At 40.3% G+C, this 12,233-nt stretch overlaps 1 protein-coding gene across 9 annotated transcripts in view; it reads left to right on the top strand.

The window, feature by feature from the left end:
• Nucleotides 1-6,653: 6,653 nt before the first annotated feature.
• The window catches only part of LOC139621274 (adhesion G protein-coupled receptor L3), a 205,386-nt gene continuing 199,806 nt past the window's right edge, over nucleotides 6,654-12,233 (top strand). For 3 of the 9 annotated variants that reach the window (XM_071477570.1, XM_071477572.1, XM_071477569.1), the window contains exon 1: nucleotides 6,657-7,421. The gene's annotated coding sequence lies outside the window, so the exon portion shown is untranslated. Of the gene's footprint in view, nucleotides 7,422-12,233 lie in introns of all 9 variants that reach the window. The other 6 variants (XM_071477567.1, XM_071477568.1, XM_071477574.1 and 3 more) reach the window with 4 other exon arrangements.

The raw sequence follows: 12,233 nt of genomic DNA, 5'->3' as shown, positions 1-12,233 counted from the left end.
ATATCGGTGATTGTCAATGTTTTTGTAGCAGATAATAGCTTATAAAGTTATTATTGCAAACGTGTCACAAGCAGTTGCCCAATTACACATCCAGCAGACACAGAGCGAGATTAGCATTCATTAGCTAACTAGTGGATAACAGAACTGCAGAAACAGTAGTAGCATCATTCTCAAAGCGAAATGTGTGGAAATCCATCAAACCAATGAGAACTCTGAAACAGGAGAAGAAGAGGAAGGACGTGCATCATCATTTGTGTCTGTTTGATCTCTCCTCTCTCAAACTTACCTCCAGCTTTAAATCACTAGCTGTAGTATCGCTGTTACGAAAAACATAACTTTTCAAAATTAACTTTTTTATCAAGTGCGCAAAAAGTGAGTGCAACAAATAGCTAGAAACTGCTCTGAAACACTGAAATGTGGGTTGAGGATGTGTTTTGTTTTTTTTTTTTTTTAGTACACAGCTCCAGTATTTTCCTTTGTGGTGTGTCTATATATGTGCTGCTGTGTTTCTTTTGCTGCAGTGATTTTTTTCAGTCATGTGGGTGTTTACATGCAGCAAAGGTCAAACCCAAATCTCAAGGAACACACAGATACACTGTAGGTATATGTGAGGTTATTAATAGAACTCCTATTGTTATGGTGTTTAGATACATCTGACATGTTTACACACATGCATTGCTCGAGCAGGATTAGCAAAATCATTAAGAATGTGATGGAGTATCGCCAACAGGAGCTTGGGTAATTTATGTGCGGTAGCAGCAAAGCGACAGAGGTTATAGCTCATGTCTTAAAAAGTAAATGAATAAATGAACACACCAGAAATTTTAAAACACACCTAGTGCACCCAGTGCTCTAAAATCTTTTCTTTCCACCGTTCCACACACAACCTTTGCCTGTATGACAGTAGGAGTGTGTATTTGGCCTTGCTCCCACACACTCCCTACAGACACATGGACGTGCTCCTGCTCCTTCAGTAGAGGAGAGAGCCTTTAATTTCAGTATATTGAATTATATTGAATCATTTTTTTTGAGTCTGTGTCGAAATCATTATACTACTATTCATTGGGCCACAAATTAATCTAAAGTGGATAGCAGACAATTTATAGTGGAATTGTTGTTGATTAAATTATGAAAGCATTTCTATTAGGGACTGACTCTAATATGTCTTAGTCGAATGAGATTTAAAAGAAAATCTTTCACCTTGTTCCAGAAAGAGAAGAAAAGAAAAGACAGTTCTATATGCACATGGACTCCCACACAACACTCGCACACACAAATACAAACAATCACGACCAGCCTGTTGGGTTGTACCATGTAACCTGACTCGTGACAACATGGGCTGCTAGACTGACTTTAACCTTTCCAGTTCTGAGCCATTTTAGTTCATCGTAAGTCAGCTGGGAGCACACTCCGCACAATATAAGTTAATTTTGGTTTTCTTAAATGCGGGGGATTCAATTGACATCGTTGCTCAAGCAAACATTTGTAATATTCCCTTGTGAAGAATTAATGTTGCCATGGGTGAAAGAAATGTGGGAGTTGCTTGGTAAAGTTTATTGCAGCTGATGTAATATTGAATGTAGGCAGGCATGTCATGCCCACTGACTGTGGGTTGTCATGTGCCTGCACACACTGAAGTTATATACAGACAACGAGAAAACGTTAAGAAACATCTGCAGGCTGATTTAATGATGCAAAATAAATTATATAGATTAACAGATTGTGCCAGATTTTACTATGAAGAGCTCCAATTATGGTTTGGTTTTTACTGAAATAAACCTGCTAAGGCTGCCTTTGCTTTAATTACAACAATGTTAAATTGAGTCTTGTACACTCTTCTTGTGAAGTGACATTTATATTTACATACATTTCAGTCTCACAATCTGTTTTTCATTCATATCTGAAGTTGCAACACCAACGTGTATGGCCCTGGTTGACCTGTTCTCTTTTTGTTGTATTGTACTTTTCCCCAATGTTGTTTTGAGCAGAGAATATCCTCTTGAGAAAAAACACAGCATTTGTCATTTGTTCAAATCCTTAACACAGCACATGTTTCAACTTACCTGACAAGGATTTCTAGTGGCAGTGTGAATTATGATTCCTGTCTGTCAGGAACAAAGGCGGGAGTAGGTTGATGCTGTTATTGGTGCTACAAACCTTTTAGACCAAGGAGATCAAAGTGGATTTACGACTGAAGAACAGGTGTGACTTGGACAGGGGGGCCATTGTTTGTTTCCATCCTGCAGTTAATGCTGGTTTCATTTTACCATCACCCTGATACCCTCTTCATCTAACCTTAACCATGTATTTCTGCTTCTAAACATGTCTTCTATTGTTTACTAAGTGGTTGATTTATTAAGGCACACAATGCTTTTTTCTAACCTTCAAGTGAGTCTGTAACTTTTGATAAATAGCGACCAGTGTGGCCACAAGTGGCAATTACAGGATGGTGTCAAACACTAAAACATAGTATCAAACATCTGTATTGATAAAGCTGACCAATTGCAGCTGTGGCAGCAATAACACGGAGTGTATGAATTGCTTAAGAGTTCAATATTTAATTTGCAATAGGAAGAATGTGTCATTTCCTGTTTCAAAAGTTCCATGGTGTCACTTTAAATAAGATGTTTCTGTGACTAAACCAAACAGAGGTTTAATCATGGTGGTGGCAGATCAGAAAACAGGATGAATTATTTTTGCGCCACTGAAAATGATGTCATACAGCGTCATCAAGTCAGAAAAAATGCTCATATGTCGTTTGGAAGGCAATGACGAATGACACATTTTATTGTTCAGTCCAAACAACATGTCATAAGTTCTCATGTAGACTATGTATAACATGTTTGCTGATCTTTTATTTATGCTTTTAGCCCAGACGTCACTAAACTTTCCCCTGCAGCCTGCTTTCCTAAACCGAGAGCACATGCACAGATTCCCCCACAAACAGCTGAGGAAGAGTGTAGTTGCCTCAGCACTTTAAGCACTGCTGTATATGTAAGTGTCAACACTGTGGAGATGATAATTCCTAGGCTTGCTACCATGGATAAACAGGGAGAATGGTTTCTACATTATTGGATTCATTTGCACAACAACTGTCCCCAAAAGCCTTAATTTTCCTGAACAGCTTTATATTTGGCAAGAGTTTCTTACAACAGCATGGTGAGTAGCTGTACAGAGGTTTTATAGTGCCGTGCATCACTTTATGGTGTTCAATTATGTTTGTGTCTCAGGTGCTTAACTCCCTGTATTTAGTAAATCCACTGTTGGCAGCTGGGAATTTTACATTAGTATGTTACACACACAATTATACATATTGCCATAGACTTGAAATGTTGGTGTTTACAAGGAAATCAACATTGAAATGAGCCTGTTGTTATACAAATAACTTGGCTCAGAAACGAGGTTGGTTACATCCCCCCCCTTCCCTTCTGCATATTTCTATCCATTAACATTTCATAGTGTTTGGCTTGCAGCGTGCTTAAATACAATTACAAAAATCAACAAAAAAGAACAGAGAATTCTCAGCCTGTTGTCATAAATTCTCTATTCTCAGTTTCCTCTATTAAAAGGGAAACAATGAGTTTGTGAAACCAAATGCATTTTAATTAACCTGCAGATGTGTTTGGGGTTGAATTATATATCAATATATCATATCATATATTTATCACTCCTAAGTTACCCTATTTTGGTATCAGTGTGCTCACTGATGGGGCAACAACTAATGCAACATACTGCTGTATAGAGTTATTTGGTTAAGGTATGTTATAGTAACTATTCAAACAAATGGCAAATAGCAATTAAAATATTCAGTTTACACATCACAGCTCATATTTAATTCATTTTAGCCATGACCTTTGCCAAATTTGCAGTGGAAACAATTCTTCTATATTGTGAAATATTTGACTCTATTAATATAAAACCTACTATGACTGATTTTTTAGAAAAAAGCTGCAAACACATCACCAATATTATCACTTGTAAGTTGATATGGCAGACATTTTAGTTAGCAAACATTTACCAAATTACACATCCAGCAGATAGAGAGCAACACACATACTCTCACACATAGAGATTAGCATTAATGTGGCACCTTGGCAAATATTCAGTCTACTTTTGGCTCTGTTTTTGGTCTCAACCAGCTCCTGAGGGAAGTATATGTCCCGATAGCAGCTAAATTCTCCACTGTACGTTCACAAGCTAGTTTGCCTGTGCGTGGTTCAGTGCTGGGCAGGGAGTTTACAGCCAGTTTTTAGAGCTTTTTCACCCAAATCAGTTGCCTCCAGCTTCCAAAAACAACAGTGATGAGCAGCGAGAGTGAACCAGAACATTGAGTTGAAAGATGCTGTGAAGCTTCCAAGAGCTGATTGGAACTCTCTGTCTGAACTTCTCTGTGGGTTCATCTCCACAAGAGACCCCTCTCACAAACAAGCAGTCATGTGGTCAACTCTTATTATAGAAATATTGATTAGAGCAGCTTTAATGTTGTAAATCAGGCCACGGCGAAAAACACTGTGGAAAACATTTTATTTCTCTGTTCCGTGATGTATGGTATTATAATGAAATAGGTCTCAAACCATCTGTCTTTTTCTCTGTTTATGATGCAGATCTTTCTGATGTTTGTATTACGATGAACTTGAGTGTGTGGGTGTTGATTTTGATTTGGTAAACACATTTCACCTCTAAAACTGAACCCAAACTAATTTTGCAATTTGGAACTGCACATGGAAATGGATATCATTTTTTTTCATTTGTGGAAGGACACTGTTTTGGAAATTAAACCAACATCAGAAATGTTATCTTTGTTTTGAGGACTGTTAGTTTGGAGTTAATGTGAAGAAATCTCGTCCAGCATGAAATAAGGAGCACATCCTTGCAACTGATCCATTTACTGTGAATGAGAGACTGGTAATAATAGAATTAAAGGTATTCTTTTAATGTTCCTGATGGGCATATTTTATTAATATAAAATCTGACTTGTCTGATTTCTCACAGTTAGCTATTCATTGTCATTTGGGAGGCTCAAACTTATGTCAGTTTAGGGAGTTTTTCTTTGCTTTACAACTTTGAATAAGAATGCCTAAAAGTGACAAGCACTGAATAGAAATAACTCCTGATTTGCGGATATAGTTCACCTTCTTTTTCAAAAGGAAACTACTATATTCATGGAGTTTAGGGACATCTTCTCTTACTTTCATGATTTTCTGTCTTTTTCTGCAGTGAAACAGATATAGTAGGGTCTAACTTGCCTTCATTTCCACGTTTTTGAAATGCTTTTTCCATGTCAGCAGAGGACGTGCAAAGCAGTTTATACTTTAATCATGAAGAGTGTGTTATTCAGAAGTTAAAAAGGAGCTGATTCAACTTTGACTAGTATTCTATTAGTCTGTTGGCATCTGCATCTCCAATAGTAGTGTAGTATTCATGTTACTGCTAATATGGAGACTGAGACTCTTATTTTGCAGTTCTTGTGTATTTTATGTCATAGAGACGGCAGCAGTATATTGCATGGCACTTAAGGCATCGCTTTGAAGCTACCTGGTTTATGCAAGCGTAATGGCAGGCAGCTTTGGTCGCTGCTCTACCTGAAGAAATCCATTTGCATCGGGGGGTTGCATGGAAAGCAGTGCCAGGGAGAGATAACGCTGCATCTTTTCAAACGCAGGCAGCCAGTTATTTTTCATCTGGGCCTTCAGGAGTTCAAGGTGTTTCTCAGACAGGAAACAAGTGCAAAAATGTGCTTCACCAGGGCTGTGCTCGAATGGGCTCATTAGTGGAGCACTGGGTGAGGGATTGAATGATTAGTTGTTATTGTTTGATTGTAATTAGGATTATTAAAGTGATTAATTGGCTGGAGGATGATTGAGAGGTTGATTGCCGGCTGGCTCCGGCTGTATGTGAGCTGCAGCTGGTCAGGTCAGCGGAGAGGATCGAAGTTCTAAGCGATTTTTGATCCTTAAATTTCCCTCAAATGGCAGCAGTATCTGAATATCTGTCGGCCAGACTTGGGCACAATTTTGTGAATCAATTTCTCATGCTTGTTTCATGCCATGCCCAGCTGAAAAATGCAGTCAAAGGGACAGCTGGAGTCATGGTAGATGTGGTGGGATCCTACTAAGAAGGAGCCTCAGCAGCCTCCAGCAAACAGATCTGTATGAATAATTGGCTTCCAGCAATAAAAGAGACCATTAACTCTTCTTTGAGGACAAACTGTCATGAAAAACAACAGATGACAACATATGCAAGAAAGCCCTTTCCCCTACAGAATGCAGTCCATGAATTAATGAAGTTTTCACATTTCTGCAAACATTTCTAATTAAGCATGCACGGCATTTTATCTGCCACACCCATAACAGTTTTGGGCATTTTTTCACTCATCAACTAAAATCTTCAGTCTGCATTTCCTCGATTGAACAACCGATGGGCAGCTCTTAAGATACCAGTTGCATTTTCAAGAAATATTGAATCTTTTAAGGGAGAGGCAGCGGATTTCGGATAAATATTGCAGCCATAGGCGCACAGACAGAATGCAATATAACGCGGGTCTGCTCTCCAGCCTCAGGCGAGAGACACAGTGGGCTGAGGGGCTTTGGTCGGCAGCATGTTATCTCGTGTTTGCTGCTAGGTGGAGCCCGAGTATACGGCGAGAGCGGCAATCCACATCCGAGTTTTTCCTCTCACCTTTCACTGGCTCTCCAAACCCTCGGTCTCCGCACAGAATTACTCCCAGTCAGTGCGCACAATTGGTTTGTCATAGTCGCGGAGAGCTCAGTTTTTGGACCCAAACAACTTAAATTATCTCCCCGCTTCCTGCGGAGCTTTTCTCACAAGACACCCCCCCCCCACCCACCCCCATCTCTCTCTCACTCTTCCCCTCCTTTAAAATTCTTCTGGATACTCTTCTTTTTTTTGTGTGTGTGTGTGTGTGTGTCTGTGTGTGTGTATGTGTTGAGGTGAAGGCTGTTGGCGTTTCGCCTTTCAGCTTCATGGGACGTGATGTAGCCCCCGCACAGAAGGACGCCTTGTGCCATAAAGGGATGTAAAGGGACAGCACCGTGGATCCAGCGCCAGGGAACCCGCTGTTTCTCCCGCGACCACCGCCAAGGACTCGGATCCTGGACGCGCAGCAGAATCAAACTGAGGCGATTTTTTTTTTTTAATTTTTTTTTTTTTTTTTTGCGTGTGACACGAGGATATTGAACGGAGCGACAGGAGACAACTATTTGGATTCGCCGTCCTCTCCCCTCGACCCGTTTCATCAAGTCCATTCATCGCACACGGCGCAGGAGGACGGTGCCCAGCGGCTGAGAGACAGTTGCGAGAGAAATGATCTCCGGCACTTTGGACGGAAGGACGTGAGCCAAAGCCTCGTTTTCCAAAAAAAAAAAAAAAAAAACAAACAGAAAAAAAACAAAAACAACGCGGTAAGTGTGATGTTCCTCAACCAAAACGCATATGTCCCTCTGTGTGTGTGTGTGTGTGTGCGCGCCTGTTCGCAACCATCTGCAGATTCAGCTCTGGGCGATATTAAAGCCCGCGGATGAAGCCCTGCAGCGGTGTGGATGTGCTCTGTAACGGCAGCCTCGGCTGGCGCTCCGCTCTTAATTACTTTCACCGGCCTTGTCGATGCGTTCAGGTGTAATCGGCGCCGATCAACGCGCAACATATTGATAGCCAATATGAAAATTTCAATTTCCGCTCGCACTAATTCGCCCGTTCTGTCAGAGAGAGTTGGATTGGTGAGTCCGTGTGTGGTCTCGAAACAATGTTTACTGCTCAAAAAATGGCTTTGCAGGGAAGTTGCTTACTGGATGCATACCTATGACTGAAGTTCTAGCATTTTAAAGTCATGCAGTAATTCAGCCCCCCCCCCCCCCCCAACCTTGCCAATTAAATAGAATATTTCTCTGTGATAAAGCTAAATCAGTAGCTGAGTGCAAAGCATAATTTGTGTGTCTTGAATCCAGAAATGTACCAATGCAGGCCTCTATGTTTTTTTTCCTTTTTTGCACAGTGGATAGATGCATTGGTGTGAGCGTCTGCATTTTTCATGACAGGTTGACTGTGTGTAAAGAATAGAATATTGAAGTTGGGGGCTATGCAGAATTTTCATATATATGTCACTGAATATCCCCTTTCATTCAGTTGACTCATTTACATTTTCCCCCAAAGTGCCACTATTGGCTTTTTTGCAGAAAAAAGAAAAACATAAATACTGCACAGCACATTATTTGATACACACATAGGGAAGGAAGGGATGGAGAAGGGTTGTCTGTGCTGAGGAAAGACATGCTGTCCTGTGTAGGAGAAATGCAGGGTTTGAGGGGCCACTGTGCTGAATGCTTTGATGTGAGGACAGCACACTGTCTTTCAACATCAAAATCAAAGTGGAAAAGGTAACTAAGCCTCTCACTTTGAATCGGATCTGAAGTTTTCACTCCTCTGCACAATGATCCCCTTCATTTCCACTTAATCGCTGGGATATGGTTCGATCTCTGTTGAATTTTGTTTTTCTTTCTGAATAATAGAGCAGCTGTGGACCTAGTGGTGATCTTTCATGAGTAGTTTTTCAGCCGGGCTTTGGCTTCTTGTGTGCCAGTAGAGTGATTAACTTCCATGATGTCTTTTTTTTTTTCACTTGTTTTTTTCCCCCCACACATTTCAGAATATCATCTACATTGTTGTTGGTTGTGTCCCTTTCTGACAATTATATTCATTATGTCCCGGACTGCAGCACCATCTGTCACATAATCTGCATTGGTGCAAGTGCCCTCAAGCAGATGACACACACACACACACACACGGTTTCCTCTACCAACAGTGAAATCCTTGACTTCCTCCTCCAGGGGAAACTGAGGGGGACATGTGATGCTTTCTGACTAAACACTTATGTCAACCTGCACTTTTGTTTTCAGCGCGACTCTTCCGTTTTGATTCAGCTAAACGCTGCTCCTTGTGGAATATAATCCAGGTTATATTTAATATAACAGCAGCTGAATTTAGCATCTGGTGTGATACCTGATGGGACGGCGCGGCATGAAAATAAAATAATTGTTCTCTTGCCTTTCTTGAAGCTGTTGCAGTCCATCACGGGAAGATAGTGTGCTGAATGTGAGCCACTGTAGCTCACATTGATAGAACTGGTTATCTGAGGTAAAAACACATTAAGATAGTGATATGTTGAAAAAAAAATGGTACTCACTGATCTACGTTATAACCCTTAAACTTTACTGGATTCATTATGAGAGTTATTTTTATAGTCCAGCACTTTGCGCTGGCACATGAATCATTTCTTCCTGTTGTATTGTTTTCCAGTAATATGGGTTAATTTGGTCGCCTCATTGGAGAGCATTTTTTTCTTTGTTGGGTCATTTGTATTGTTCTGCAGAAGTAATCCCACTCTTTGTGATGGTCCCTTTTTTTTCCCGCCCAGTTGATGTACTGGAGTTTTTCAGCAAGGGAATCTCTTTCCATTGGCAGTTCCATTTATTTGATTTGATTTTCTTTCTCCTTTTTGGACACAATTGTAAGCCAGGAGGAATCCAATTTATTGTTGCAGTATGAATGGAGACATGGCTTCTCCAATTTTCTTCATTAGGTTAGCCTATGTGGGGCACACCTTAATGGCTCAGATTATGTACGGGGAGGGCTTTTTACTGGTGTATCAATGCGGATAACCATTCTTCAAAGTGTAGAATTTGTAAAAATCATCTGTCAGCCACACACACACACACACACACACACACACACACGCACACAATTCATATCTGTTGTCCACATTGTTTGTGCTATGTAGCTAAAAAATACAGTAGTTGTGATAAATTGGAACAAATGAGACCTGCACTGTCACAATGCTGTAAATGCTCCCTCTAGTCTAAACAACTCAAAACCAGAGCTAAAAACTATGTCCAGATCCAGATTACTCGACCCCGGTCTGGAAAGCAGCGTAGCAGAATCACTGAGTGATTTTTATGTCTTTATCTAACTGCTTTGTCTGTAGTGATTTGGCATGCCACTGTACAACACATCTGAATGCTCAAGGTCATGCACTGCACATGCTTTTCCAGATGTTAGATTCATATTTTATTGCACTGAATGTACAGTCATCTCTCTCGGGATCAAAGTCAGTGGATTGGTTGTGATTTATTTTTCATGTTCTTCCTGCTGCCCATGTATGTAAACACTAATGAGGGCAGTTATTTATGAGTGTTTTTTATTTATCAAAGTAAAAGAAAAATTGTGCAGTAGAGGTGGGGATAACAAAACATATTATTAAAACTCGGGAGTTAGCAATTACAGTTAGACTGTAGCAAGTGGTCTCCATGGCTACCACTCTGTAGGGCTGAACGAGATGCAGAAATATTATATTGCATTTATTTTGACAGATGTTGCAACTGTGATATGAGTCATGCTTCATTTTACATGTGAATGTATGTATGTGTGTGAATGTATGTGTGTGTATGTATATATATATATATATATAATGAAGAATTGTTTAGTCATGTCATAGTTCTGACATTTTCAAACCAAATAATTGATCAGTTATTAGGGAAACAATTTAATATCAATAGTAAAAATAATTGCAAGTTGCAGCCCTGGTGTCTTGTGTTGGTGTGATGTCACAGCTGGACTGGGTGGATCCGAGGTCAGAGTTACTTGTTAAACTTGATAACTAACTAATTGAACCAATAGAAGCAGCGTGTGGCATTGGAGAGGTCATTAAACTAACAATTTCCCATCACCATGTTTTGTAAAATATTAAAATACCTGACTACAGACGTCACTATCACTCATTCACTGTTTATATTCTACTTGATAGTTTTCAGGGGTTAGTGTGAGTCAGTTTTGGTTGAAATAAGGCCAAGGTTTCCAGCAGTCACAGATCCTGTAAAAAGAAATCTTTATGTTAAATCTCCTTGCTCATGACATGATTGTTCTTATAAGATTAAACTGTTTTTTTGACTTCTCATTGGCAGCGCTGCATGAGATCTTTGACGAGTTAGAAAATAAGGACACTGCAGAAGAAGAGTGTTCTGAATTCTTACACAGGCTGTCAAAATGATGGATTTGAAAACTTATTTTGCAGTTGAATGATTGTTTATCCCCACGGCTGGATGCTGACATGTTAAGCATCACAAAAGCATCTTCAGAGAGGCGAGATGATTCTTTGTATTTGTTTGCCTGATTTTTCCCCTGTGACTTTTAAAGGGGCAATATGTAGGTATTTTAGTTTAAAACTTTCAAAAGTTAACTAAGATTATCGACAGAATGTGAAGAAATATCGGTTATGACGTTATGTCAAAGACATCTATGTATTGTGTTGCAGAGATATCTACGAAAGTTACCAAGCTAACCTGCTAGCCCTAGCCTATCCTGTCTTGTAGTACTACTTTGTAACTCAAGAGGTGATGGTGAGTCAAAGTAGCGTCCAGTCTGCCCTCAGTCAACATGAGTGGAAGCTGTAACTACAATTAGGCTGTGAAACTGCGTTGGAGCCATCTTCCTTTGCAACATTCCACCGCTCTGTCCTTAAGCTCTGTTCCTCGACCTCTGGGTGCAGACTGGGTGCAAAATCCTCAGTCGAACAATAACCAAATAAAACAACCTACCATTACATGATCGGCTAGCTTGGCAACATGTCAACAACGGTGCCTGTGCTGAGGTTAGATTTATTCAAGCTAACGTTAGCTTACATGAGGGTGAGCGTTAACACAAAGTTTTGATTGGCCAGTGAGCCCAGTCCCAGAACCCACACACAGCACACTCTCATGTGCACCTCGGCTGACAGGTACACAGAGAGGGCTGGCAAAAATCTAATGGCTGTTTTGATGGTCCACCGGCCCACTGATGCAGTGGCCCACTGGGATTTGTCCCGGTATGCATGATGGCCAGTCTGACTGTGGCACAAGGGAAAAGAAGGAGGGAACAAAGAGTGCATTTCCTTGTTTCTCCTGGGCGGGGTGGACAACTGTCTGGTAAAATGCCGCCCCCTATTTGTTTGCAGTGTGAATTTGACAATTGATCAGTTCTTACACATTGCACCTTTAAATAGTAGGGTGCAGTATATCTACAGACAGGGTAGCCTTGGTTGCTGAAAACATACTCATGTATATGCTCTATACACTATTTGTTTATTCGTATTTTTTTTTAAAAACGTTGTCTTTAAACTTATGGCAAAAACAGATAAGGCAGACCACCTACTGCAGTGCATTCATGTTTCTGTTGGCCAAATTTCA

This window comes from Trachinotus anak, unplaced genomic scaffold (genome assembly GCF_046630095.1).
Source record: "Trachinotus anak isolate AG129_WGS33_773 ecotype Australia unplaced genomic scaffold, CSIRO_AGI_Tana_v1 ptg000005l, whole genome shotgun sequence".
NCBI classification, from domain to species: domain Eukaryota; kingdom Metazoa; phylum Chordata; class Actinopteri; order Carangiformes; family Carangidae; genus Trachinotus; species Trachinotus anak.
The sequence above is the reverse complement of the archived record's forward strand: the minus strand, read 5'-3'. Positions and strand labels throughout refer to the sequence as shown.